Source organism: Stylophora pistillata, chromosome 2, assembly GCF_964205215.1.
Source record: "Stylophora pistillata chromosome 2, jaStyPist1.2, whole genome shotgun sequence".
In the NCBI taxonomy this organism is placed as follows: Eukaryota; Metazoa; Cnidaria; class Anthozoa; order Scleractinia; family Pocilloporidae; genus Stylophora; species Stylophora pistillata.
This window is the reverse complement of record NC_142520.1, coordinates 16,051,807-16,064,873: the sequence shown is the minus strand read 5'-3', so window position 1 is coordinate 16,064,873 and position 13,067 is coordinate 16,051,807. Positions and strand designations below refer to the sequence as shown.

Sequence of the window (13,067 nt, the reverse complement as noted above, 5' to 3'; positions counted from 1 at the left end):
GTATGTTCTCAAACATTCTTTTAACAGCAAAAAAGGTAAGTATCAATAATACCACTGATATATTCTATAACTCATCATGTATATAAGAACGATCCTTCGCAGTAAAGCACTATTTGAGCAATAGTGGAAATCAGACCTGAAAAAAATTTCAGGCCTGTAGAGCCTGAAATACCTGCAGCGCTCTACCTGTTGGTAGAGCGCTGCACTAGTATCGCAGAGGTCAGTGGTTCGAATCCCGTACAGGCCTGAAATTTTTTTTCAGGTCTGATTTCCACTATTGCTCAAATAGTGCTTTACTGCGAAGGATCGTTCTTATATACGTCTCATAACCGCAGTTCACTCATATGTTTCATATGTTTGTTGTTGTTCGATAACTCATCATATTACTAACCAGTATGTTCTCAAACATTTTTTTAGCGGTAAAAAGGTGAGTGCTACTTATGCCTCTTATTTCTGTCTATTTCTCATCAAAACAAGGTTAGTCTTGGTAACATTTTTATATTGGGAGCTTGAAGTCTTATTTCCAGGGCAAACACCTGGATTAATAACAGCAAACAGGAATTCAGACTACAGACAAACAAACAGACAAATTCTTATTATTTTTCCAGCTCAGACACTCATTCTCAGCCTTTTCAAAAGGTAAGTATGCTTAACTGTCACAAATACAGTATACATGTAGAACAGCCTGAAGGCTTTAATTAGTTTCAAGGAAATCTGATCATTTGAAAGCACCAAAAATAAACCAGAAGGAATTCATAGATCCTATCCAGGTCAGCATTGAACCCTTTAATTACCTCAAGGAAATTATTAACATTTAACTTTCCCAAATAATATCACTACAATATCCAGCAAACAGGTAATGAGAGTACCCAAACTTGTCAGATAGAAGTTGTTAGGCAAAGGAACTTAAAAAAAAACTTATAACACTCTTGAAATAATTATATAGAGACTGCATGAATGCCAAAATGGCATATAATTCTTGTTGTGGTTATACCCATCTGACAGCCTATCAGACCAGTCATGAGCAAACAGTCCTTAGCAGCTAAAAAGCCCCAGGCTGGAAACACAAACTTAAAGGTTGGTCCTTTCTCTTTAAGTTCTTAGGATGTATGTTGCACTTCAAGAATAAGGAAGAGACAATCACTATTCATGAGACAAAATAATTTCAGAGAAAGTATCCAGCAATCATACAGGTTCATTGCTTAGGACTAACTTTCAAATCTAACTCTTGTAACATCCTTTAACAAAAATCTACATCTTCAAACAAAACAAATCATGTATTCCTTACACTGCTATGTTATTTTTAAGGAAAAAAATTAGATAATGTGATTTTGACATTTAAAAGAATTTTGGCACAGTACCTTGAGGTATTGTTATTATTGGCATACACTTCACAGAGTGTTAGTGTGTTCTTCCACTTTGAATTCAAAGAATCTGCAGATTCTCTGAATACAGGACATCAACCCAAGCAGCAAATGTACCTTTAAAAGATATAACTGTGTTTGAAAATTTTGAGTGTTCGCAAAATTACCATTCCAAATAAGTCAAAACAGGTTACAAAAATTTAGCAATTAACTAACACTACTTTCTTCACAATATTATTAAACTTATCTGCTTTTTTATTTTTTTTTTCAGCCTCTACAAATGTAGCTACTGGTGCCTAAGGAGATAAGGCATTTTCATAAAGGATACTAACAAACAAAGACTGTGTATTTACAGTTACTGTAGTAAAACACTTTAGGGTAAAACATTGTTAAGCTACCTTCAAACCCAGAGGGTTCAATCACCATAGCACAAGTTTGGGGAGCATGGTCCCCATTTTTTCCCCATGCAGGGTTTTTTTGGGTTTACATCTCCAGCCATGGTGCAATCACCTCTTACACCTTAAAATTAGTGTGCATATTCTCCATACTTTTTTCTTGAAATTTCCAAAGCCACTGACCAGGTGAATTTGAATAAAAACCAAAAGCTTCCTTGCCAAAATTTTTGATCCAAAATTGATACTGCAAGAACTAATTAGATGCTATCGATATGTTGTACGATGTAATATATATTTCACCTAGCTGAATGACAATCAACAAATATCAAAAACTTTAACTTGGTCTAAAATAACTTTTTGTGTCCAAGAAAACACGCTTAGACTTGAATTAAAATCAGGGGTGTTGGAAATTAAAACATGACATTTCCAAAATTTGGGCATTTTGCACTTGGAACATTCTGAGCTCTCCATAATATTCTTTAAAGCTTATAATCTAACAACTAACCTTTTAATCCACTAATTACTTCTAAGGAGAAATCTGAGTGTTTCAGGTCAGGAGATAAAATCCAAAATTAACAAGATTTTTTTTTGGAAAATTATTCAAGTCTTAGCACATTACAATTTTCTTGAAGTACTTAGCTGAGGTTAAAGTTCAGATTTCTCAATCAACATGTTATATAGATTATTTGAACTCTGAAAATGGCTGAAAAGGTTTAATAAATGACTTCTGTAGCAACTCTGCATGTAGTTAGATCCAAGAAAGCATATATTAAGTAAAGAGCTGTATTTTTGAATATATCATATCATATTGCACTAATTTAGAGGTTGTCGGACTTTCAGGAGGAAATTTAGAATGTTGTTCCCATAGAACAGACTGATGTCAAAGCAAAGTAGGTTTGAGATAACTCAAATGTTTTGGGTGGAAGGTATGGGCGGTGGAGTGGTGGTGATGGTAAGGACTAAGAAACAGATTGGGACAGAGGGAGGGCTACTATTGTGGGCGGGGGTTTACAAATGCGGCTATGACTGAAAAGGATCATGGGAGGTTGGGGAGGTAAAATGTTGGGATGGGTTGAGATTAAATGGTTTGGGTTAGAGACAGGGAGGGTTACAGGCTAGGGTGAGGGTGTTAACTTGGGTAAAGAGGAATAGGGTGGTTGTTATGGTGTTTGGAGATGGTGGGTAAGTGTTTGGCTGGAGTTTTGGTGGGCAGGCAGGCAGGCAGGCATTGATTGAAGGCTGAGTAAAGGTTCCTATTTAGGAATAAGGTGGAACGTTTGAGTTGTCTCAAATTCACTTCTGTGTTTTTCATCAATTTGAAACTTTTTGAGTTATTACCTGTAAATCTTTCAATACTGTTTCCAATTCTTCAAAGGAAATTAGCACCTAAGTTCTTGAGTACATAGTTTTTTTCCAGTTCTCTTTAAGTTAAAATTTCATTCTTACTGAGTTAAAATGTTGTGGTATGTTTTCCCTTCAATTCAATTATTTTCAAAAGATTCCTGTGTTTTAATAAAAGTAAAAATATCACAGTTTGATCAAAAGGTGTCTTATTTGTTTTTTTCCTCCTAATCCCAAACTTCCTATTCTTTAGTAATTTTTAATCCATGGAAACCTTAGCATGGTCATTTTGTGGAGACTCAAATGTGCTCAAAGAGCCAGACGAGGTTCTAGACAGTAAATCCAAAGTAACAGTTTTGGACAGTTGCATAATAAAAGTATGAAGTGTTATCATCTGAATAACGGTGGCTCTGGAATAGACTGTTATGGGTGATGGCAACCAACCCCTTAAAGATTTGAGTGAAAGGAAGAGCCAGTTGACTCTTATTTCAAATGTCCTAAACCACTGACTGCTATTCCCTGGTTCAAACCATTCACTGTAAATTCAGGTTAATTGAACACGGGTAAAAAGGTGGAAAGATTAAAAGTTTTTAAAGCCATGCCGTATATAAGATTAATGGGTGGTCGCCACGAATAGATGTCGCACCCTTGAATTTCTTGATTGGGTTACTATTGCTTCAGACGAAGTTAACTTGCACTCTGGAAGTCCTAGCGAGTAAAATTAAATCTCTCATCTTAAGTAACGTCTACTTAATCGTTTTAATCGCATGGGGCTTTCTTTTAAATGCAAAAGATCGAGGAAATAGAGCGCGTCCACAAAAGAAGTAACGCATTGATCGATCTTTGGCACCTTTTGTTGTCATGTCAAGAGGCATATATATATCTTTAGAAATCAGCACTTTACCATTACTGCGCATGTTACTTGAAGTGTGGTTAAAATACATGTTAGGAGCCTTACTTGTGATCGTAAGCTGTCCGCTTCCCGCATCAAAACAAGCTGAATTTTTCCTAACAAGCGAGCGAAGCGCCAAGTAACCCCTCGCGTACGTTTCACGTTCTTTTGGTCAGACTTCGTAGACATGCTATTCCACTCGCTGCTTTCGACGCAAAGCAGCTTCAAAAAGTGAAGTGTCAGAAGATACTGAAGGGCTGTAATAGCCGAGATTATCAGTGTCTGGCCATAACAGCGTGTACGTTCACGATCAGGCGCCATTTTGACTGACGCGCGAACGATCCCATAAGCACTAACAGATTGCCTAGTTTGATGTCTGGAAAAACTTCAATGGTTTAGGTGTTACGGCATAGTTTATTTACTTGAATTTAGCCGATTTCTTTTATATCGTGATAATTTTTTTTCCCAAAAATTCCCTCTTATGACGGAATATTACAAGCACACCTCTTCACTTAGCGATAAGAATCAGGGCTACCGCGCTTGCTAAAGATGACGAGGAAATATGCATGAACACGGAAGACGGAGCAAAATTCCTTACAGCCACATGATTGCCAGAGGAGAAACCTTGCGCGAGACTTCTGTATGGCGGATTCATGATGACGTCATTGTCTACATTTTTGCTCATTTGCATACGGCTTTGCGTAAAGAAGGAAGCATGTTAGATATAAATTGACTTCAGGCAGCTAAAGAGCTAGAAAACTTTAGTATATGGTGAAATTTTTAGCTCTTTGGTTGTAATATCCAAGGAGAAATAGTCCATCAAAAACTGCAAAATTTCTGGTTGGCAAAAGCGCTAATGAGCTCATACATTCTATGTAAAATTTTGAGTTTTTAAACCCGTGTTGCACAAAAAATATTCAATGCATCAGGCTCGTATTCATTGGCCGAGTTAATTGTACTTTGACCTTTCGTTATTCAGAACTGATTTATTTTTAGCTCCATCAGAAACTGAATTGCTTATGCTAATGAGGCAAATATTGTAAACAAGGATTCCCCAATACCTATGGGAGAACCATGGGCACCAAGTCTTGCCCTAACATTCTGGGTCTTTCCTCCACCCTACACCTCCTCGCAAACATCTTGCAACTAATCTTTTATTAAAAATCAGAACATACCAATAAGGAAAGCAAAATATTATTTAAATAATTCGTGTACAGATCGTTTACTTTTTGGGAAGTTATCAAAAGAGATCAAGCGATAAGTAGTTCATTGAGGGCCAAACTACGCACACACCCAGCATGCCCGGTCCAGAACGAAATGTACCAAAACAAATACATTTTGCGTCCGAGCGCAAGAAACCAATGCACTACACTAAAACATTGCATTTCTACCACAACGTTGTACATACACGGACAACAATACAAAAAGTTTTGATTTCTCTTCTGCCCAAAGTCTTGAACAGGTGCAAGTAGACGCAGCCTAGAGATATGGGAGCAATTTTCCCCGAAAATTTACCATATTTTTGCATGTTATTGGGGAAGTTACAGTCGGAGCCCCATCGCTTCGGCTCCGCCGTCCTTGATTTACCGTGAGTTACACTTAATTTGTCATTCTCTTATTCCGGTGTGTGCGTATAGGTGGATAAAAAGTAAACTAAATGTGAAGAAAGACATTCTTCACCTTAAAAAGTATAGTTCTAAATAGCAATGTAAACAGATTCAATAAAATTGATATCAAATAGACATGCTTTATATGTATTCCCCTTCCACAGTGACCAGTTCAAATACAAAAACGTTACGAGGATCTACAGACTCGCTCAAAATAAAGGTTCGCTTGATTATTTTATCATAATAAGGATTCAATGTGAAATTGTCGCAAATCTTCGAAAAATGAATGAATAATACTCTATAAATAGCCAGAGCAACTTCGATATGTTACCCCACGTATCATAGGCGATTTGCATTGTAAAATCATTTAGCAGAGAAATCCAGCAGTTGGGAAAGAAGATATATACAAGCGCGAAAGTCTTCAGGATCCTGCTCATGAGAAATGCGCAAGCCTAACGCCCCCATAGTGGCGTTATACAAAATCGCCCTTGTATCCCCTTCACACTATGTTAATAATACTTAGTAGTAATTCTAGTTGTACTGCGACGCAAAAATTGAACTCGACTCTCTATTCAAGCTGTTCTTTCGCACGCATCACTTCAAACTGAGTTGTGCAGTGTCTTTCCTGATGTTAATAGTTACTGGAACTTTTCCCTCAAACGCTTTCCCATTGATTTGCTCTTAAATGAGCTCAAAATGTATTTGCGCTCGCTGAGCGTGAAGACGGTTTGGAGAGACCTGTAGGCGACGTTCTACGACTATGACCCAGACCTCCTCTTCAAACAACAAGGCACCCTAGTACTCGTACGTATTCTCGACAAAAAGGCATTCTAGTACTCATACGTGTCCTCTCATAGCAAGATATGTGCACTTCTGAATGGAAAGAATGATTCTGACAAAGTTCAACTTTCGCATGAAGGTCCCTTTTCAAATTTTTACTGTGCCATTTGACAAACTCCTTACAAATGAACAAACGCTGCGGCCAGGAAAGCAAATGGAAAATCTGGCGGCTCTGAAACTGAATATAAAGTAGAGGAGTAACGGTTTCTAAAGAAACTGTGGCGCTGCATTGGTAGGAGGTGTTACAAGATTTGATTTTGTCGGCTGAGTTGATTATGTGAATTAGTCATTATTTTCAAAACTTACATTTCGAGCGTAAGTCAATAAAAATGAATTTAAAGAATTAATAGGTAGACTTAAAGCCGTAAGGGCAGGACCTCGGTGTATTATCTAAACTATCTATCGTAGAAGAATTATTAGACATAATTCTAATACAGATATGATTTCTTGGTGATGTTTAGCAACCGAACTTCCAGTGCGCGGTTTGAGTTAAACCTGAAGAAAGATAAAGAGCCCAAGAAACATTTAACAAAACTGATGGTAAGAGCCGCAAAGGCTTTCTTACCCAGATGTCACACTTGCAGGGGAAAAATCTCTCAGGAATTCGAGTGGCACACGTAACGGCACTTGCAGTGTAGAGTAGACACATCAGAGCGACCCAGGCGCCCGCAGCTTGCCGGTACGCTAAAGTTACTCCTTACAAATATATGAGATGTATTACAGGAATAAATCCACAGTAGCCAAATCAAAGCATTGTACCTGAAAGGAAAATTTCATGCGAAATCAAATTATGTTTCCATTGTACATACCTAGTGCGCATGACTAGCGCGCACCCAGCTTAACAAATTGGCGGAATATTCTTTCTGAGATGAGCTCTCCAGTGATGCAGATTGTCATTTTATTGTAAAGAGATATGGCTACTGAATAAGAATTGGGAATAAAATCTTCGAAAACAGTAACTGAGTACTTACTGGTACATACAAAATTATGGTTTTATTTGAAACTGAAGTGAGAATGAGTATGAAATAATAATATAAAAGAGCCAAAGGACACTTTTTCTTTCTAGTTCAAGTTTGCATAACATTGTATATCAAAGATTTTCAATGCAGGTTTCATTTTCAGAGAAAGATCAAGTCCCACATAGAAGAGGCTCTATTGTATATCAAAGATTTTCAATGCAGGTTTCATTTTCAGAGAAAGATTCAGTCCTACATAGAAGAGGCTCTATTGTATATCAAAGATTTTTAATGCAGGTTTCATTTTCAGAGAAAGATCAAGTCCTACATAGAAGAGGCTCTATTCGCTGTTATACATACCTAGTGCGCATAACTAAGGCTCTATTCGCTGTTTTTCAGGCACTGTATCTGTGCTCAATCGCATGCGCCTCCAGAAATATTTTATGAATGTATCATCATTTTTGTTATATAATACGGTCGCTGTGACACTCTCTTTTCAAATAAATACAATAAGGTTTGCCAATTAAAAGTGATTTTTGAAAGAATTTCATTAGTTTATATGTTTTGCAAAAAAAAAAAAAAAAGAAATAGCTTGCCGCAATGTGAAACATTAGGCACCAGTCGCATAGTCAACCAGTCTATATTGATAAGACCTGATAGCTTTACTCAATCTTCATCCAATCAGATGGAAAACTAAAACAAACGCGGCGTTTTCCCGCGCTTTAAGCAGTTTGCAGGTATTTACTTTGAACTCCTATTGGCCACTGATAATGTAAACCTTTGTTTTGATTGGTCGCTGTGATTATTATTATTTATCCTTTTGTTTTTGGACACTTCATTGCAAACTGCTATATTAATTGAGTTTTGAAGGACAAATTTACCTGCTCTAAATATTCGGTAATGGAGCGCGCTGAATTTGTCCCACACGGAAACAATGATGCAGATCACACCAAGAGAACAGATCATTGACATGTATACACTCTTCAAAACTCTTGAATGGTAGAAACCATGATATAACGGAGGTAGAAATGATCCCATGATGAATTATGCTCTCCCTGCCTAATGGAGCCGTGAAAATCAAATGAAAAAAAGCACATCAACATTTGATCCAACGAATTTATATACGGCTCGCACAAATACGGGTCGGACAGAGGGAATTCGTTGAAAAACAAATAAGACAGAATTCCAACAACACTAGAAGCATTTGGAAAACAATCAGGTCATGTATTCCAAATACGGCTCGCACAAAGGGAATTCGTTTAAAAACAAATAAGACAGAATTCCAACAACACTAGAAGCATTGGAAAACAATCAGGTCATGTATTTCAAAACAACCCATGAACGTCAAGAGTTTTACTAAAGATGATCAAACCGTAGCAAACGAATTTAACAAGTTCTTTAGCTCGGTTGTGAAGTCTACGATAGAAAAAAATCAACTTCTCGCTAACAAATTTAATTACGCGCTCGCTCCAGACACCTTCATTCCGAGAAACTATCCAACTTCAGAACAGTTCTCTTTTACCAAGGTGGAATGCTCTCAGGTTACAGACATTGTTAATTCAATACCTAACAACAAAGCTCCAGGAATTGACAAAGTACCACCTCGTGTAATTAAAGAGAGTATGCCGCAGACCATCGCTCCTTGTATCACCTCCATCATTAATGCCTTTCTTAAAAGTGGTGTTTTTCCAGCTTCTTGGAAAATTTCCGAAGTTTAGCCAATTCTCAAGAATGGAGATCACGCAGAAGCTAACAACTATAGACCAATATCGCTGTTCCCAATACTCTCTAAGATATGCGAAAGAGCGGCATTAAATCAGCTGTCTTCATATTTCACAACTAATCAAAGAATATTAGCGAAATAAAGCGGCAACAAAAGATGGCATTCAACTGAAACAGCACTGATCTCTACCACTGATTTTATTCCTCGCGCGATCGACCAGAAAAAAATCACTGCAATCGTATATCTTGATATAAGTAAAGCCTTTGACACTATCAACCACGTGATTCTTCTAAAGAAACTAAAGGACATTCGTTTATCATCTTCTGCACTTCAATGGTCGAAAGCTGTCTTTCTCAAAGAAGACAAGCAGTCCGCATCAACTCTGTATTATCTGATAGATTACCAGTAGTCAGTGGTGTACCGCAAGGGAGTGTACTAGGAGCATTATTATTTACCATTAGCATTTATGTAGACAACCTGCCAAACATCTGTCAGGATGGTTCAACTGAATGTTATGTGGATGACACAAAGCTTCTATTATCCTTTAGTGCGAATGATTCTATTCAAGCTATAGAAAGAGTGAACTCTGCTCTGCAACGGATACGCGATTGGTGTTTCGACAATTGCTTAATGCTTAATCCTGAGAGGACTAAACTGATGGTCTTTGGCAGTCGAAGAATGTCTCTTCAAGTGCCAGACTTAAAATTGTCCCTGCTTGGAAAGGAAATCATCCCAGCTCACAACAGTCAGAGACCTTGGTGTCAGTTTCGATCCCACACTATCCTTTCACAATCATATCTCTGCAACTGTCTCATCCTGCATGTCGAAAGTATCCCAACTAAGTCGCATTAGATTCGCTTTTAACAAAGATCTGCTTGAAACTATAATTAACGCAGTTATTTTTAGTAAGATGTACTACTGTTCGTCAGTATGGTTGTCCACATCAGCTTGTAATGTTCATAAGCTACAATATGTTCAAAATCTTGCCGCCCGAATTATTTGCAATGTAAAGAAGTATGATCATATTTGTTCCACATTAAGGAATCTACGCTGGCTATCGGTAAAAACAATCCTGTACTATCGTGATGCTACCTTATCATTTAAATGTAAAATGGACCAAACGCCTGAATATTTGACATCCGAGCTGGTAACAAGAGGCAGCGTATCTGGGCGTATAACGAGGAACTTTCAACAACTTAACATTCCCCTTTTTAAAACTACAACAGGTCAGAGGATCTTTTATTATAGAAGTGGAGCCATCTGGAATAAACTTGACCCAAGATTGAAACTATATGAAAAACCAGCTTCTTTTAAGAGACCTTTATTCTTTTAAGAGAGCTTTGAAAAGGTATCTACTGAATGACACTTTATTTAAATAAGCATTCTGTTTTTAGTTATAAGTAATTTATGTTGTATATAACGGGTTATTAGTTAGTTTTGTATGTATAGTACCAAGTATGCAAATTATATAATTGTTCACTGAAAAGCCCCAGACCGGGATGTGTTCAATGAAATGTATGTATGCATATATGTAATTTCGTAAGTACATCATCTTAGACTTTCTCGTAGAAACCGAGGTAGGAAATGGCTCACTAGCTGGACAGGGTAACTAACTAACAACTGATTTGTAGACCGGTCAAACAGCGGGTTGACTATGTAGCCTGCTAAATGATCACCTGGCTGAAAAGCTGAGTAAATGATAGTATGACTTGCTTACTGACTAAAGAGCTGACTGACTTTAAGGCTGACTGACTGGCTTACTGGCTTACTGACTTACTGACTGACGGACTGATTGACCGACTAACTGACTTAATGACTGACTGATTGACTGACTAATTGACCGACTGGCTGACTGACTGACTGACTGACTGACTGACGGACTGATCGACCGACTGACTGACTGACTGATTGGTGGTTGACTGACTGACTGACTCACTGACTGACTATGTTACTGACTGATTGACTGAGTATGTTACTGACTGACTCACCGACCGACTGAAAACGAGATTTCGTTTCACCGATTCGTTAACTGATTGAATGACCGACTAACTGCTGTCAGACGGAGATTGACTGACTGACTGACCGAACCTAATGAGTGGTTGAATAATGTGACAATTATGTGACTAACTTTATTGCACGCTGGCTTTTATTTTCGCCCATTTCCTTTAACGTTCGTTTTATTAAAGAAGCGATATAATCAAGACTCCATTAAGACAAGATTTACGAATGAACCTAGTTCAAGCCTCCGAGTGACGGCGCCATTCCTCGGCGTGGAAAAATATAACATGTTAAGTTACAGAAATACAGGCAACCTTACCTTCGAAATATGATCCTGGCGACCGTCTTTGAATGGCAGTAAACAGTGTGAAAAATCCAGGAAACTCCCAAACACAAGATTGCGCCGACAAAGAAGCAGCTAAAGACAAGTATTTCTTGCCAGTCTCCAGGGAATGGATTCGCGACAGTGACGGGTCGCACAAGCATGTACGATGTACGTAATACACACAAACACAATAAAACCAATCAAATGAGTCCAAATATTTATTACCCGTTTCACTGTGAAGTTAAAGATACTCTTAAAGCAGTATCTAAAACATGGCACAGGTGGTCTGTGGAAACTGGATGGAAATTTATTTCCGCAAGGCCAGTCTGGTAGTTCCGAATGGGACAGAAGGTGTTTTTCATTATGAGATACCAACTCTGACTCATGGCGAAATGATTTTTTCCTCTGCAACACTATTCCTAGTCTCTTGTCAATTTTCTTTTGCAGCGTTTTGCTTTCTTTCATGTCTTTGAAGAGTACCAGTCATGTCTTTTCAACAATATAAGCCTCCTTTGAGCTCGTAAGTGAGTACGATCCAACAGAGAAAACCTAATCCAGTAGGCATAAGTCAAATGAATACCTACAACGCCGGTTTAAGAAATCTAAACAGTACTGACTATAGGTCATTAGGGACTTTAAGATCCACTACGGCGAGGCTCTGGTACGGCAAAAGTGTGAAAGATTACTTCCGGTGACGTCACTACTTACAGTTCGAGCAAGGTTTCATGCCGTAGCACGGCTGTCTGATGCGGGAAACATGGCGAGTTGACGGAGTGTTCACTACGTGAGTAAACTATTGTATTTTTATCGGATCTTTTATCGTTAGTATGGAAAGGGGGCATAAAAACGTTAATTTGTACTATATTTTAAAATAATATGGGTTTTATGACGTTCTTTTAGCAAAAAAAACTTGCTGGAAGTGTTCCAAAAGATGGACAAGTCAGACAAGCACACATCGCAAGCATTGTAAGTTCGAAGTTGTTTTTACTTTTGCTCACTTCTAGTCTCTAAAACACTGACGTTTAGCGAGGTTCCATGCAACTTAGTGTAGAACGGGTGACTGCTGGAATATAGGCTGACTTGGTTTGAAAGAGAAAACTGTTTTTCTTTCGATTTTGTTCATTTTCTGTCGATTTAAGCTTAAGCTTACAGCTGAGTGAAATCACTTGACTTGGTTGTTGAGTTTGCCCCTCTTTCAGAGCTTTATGATGATAGGCAGTATTTCTCTCTTGAAATTTGCTCCTGAATAATAACAAAAACTTTGTTAGAACACATTAGCATTCATAGAACATTTTTTATTTTAAGGGCTTAAGATAAGGTAAACCAATTTTTCACCTTCTGGTGGGATGCTTTGAAATTACAGATGCACTCTTTAACAAATCTAGGCGCCAGTATATGTAAGCTGATGGAAACTCTAGGATATTTTGAAGTCGTGAGGGAAGTTTTTCTCCTGATCTAAAAAAAAAAGTCGTAAAGCTAAAACAAATGTACGCATAACTGTTGACAATGTATCAGACTCAATGTCAAACCCAGCATTTCCACTTGTAACTTAGAAGAGACATTCTACTTTTGCATCTAAGCAGAGGAAAACTTTATGCTTATTTCAGTTTTACCCAATAGCTTTGG

At 37.8% G+C, this 13,067-nt stretch overlaps 2 long non-coding RNA genes and 1 pseudogene across 2 annotated transcripts; 1 reads left to right on the top strand and 2 right to left on the bottom strand.

The window, feature by feature from the left end:
• The first annotated feature begins 372 nt into the window (after nucleotides 1-372).
• Nucleotides 373-2,471, top strand: LOC148737365 (uncharacterized). Its single transcript, XR_015997082.1, has 3 exons — nucleotides 373-639; nucleotides 1,006-1,077; nucleotides 1,636-2,471. It is a non-coding gene; the product is annotated as an uncharacterized LOC148737365 (long non-coding RNA).
• Nucleotides 2,472-6,534: 4,063 nt separating this feature from the next.
• Nucleotides 6,535-11,906, bottom strand: LOC148737364 (adiponectin receptor protein 2-like; annotated as a pseudogene).
• A 499-nt stretch (nucleotides 11,907-12,405) lies between these two features.
• Nucleotides 12,406-12,938, bottom strand: LOC148737363 (uncharacterized). Its single transcript, XR_015996605.1, has 2 exons — nucleotides 12,777-12,938; nucleotides 12,406-12,683 (listed from the first exon to the last, which is right to left on the bottom strand). It is a non-coding gene; the product is annotated as an uncharacterized LOC148737363 (long non-coding RNA).
• Between the last annotated feature and the right edge of the window lie 129 nt (nucleotides 12,939-13,067).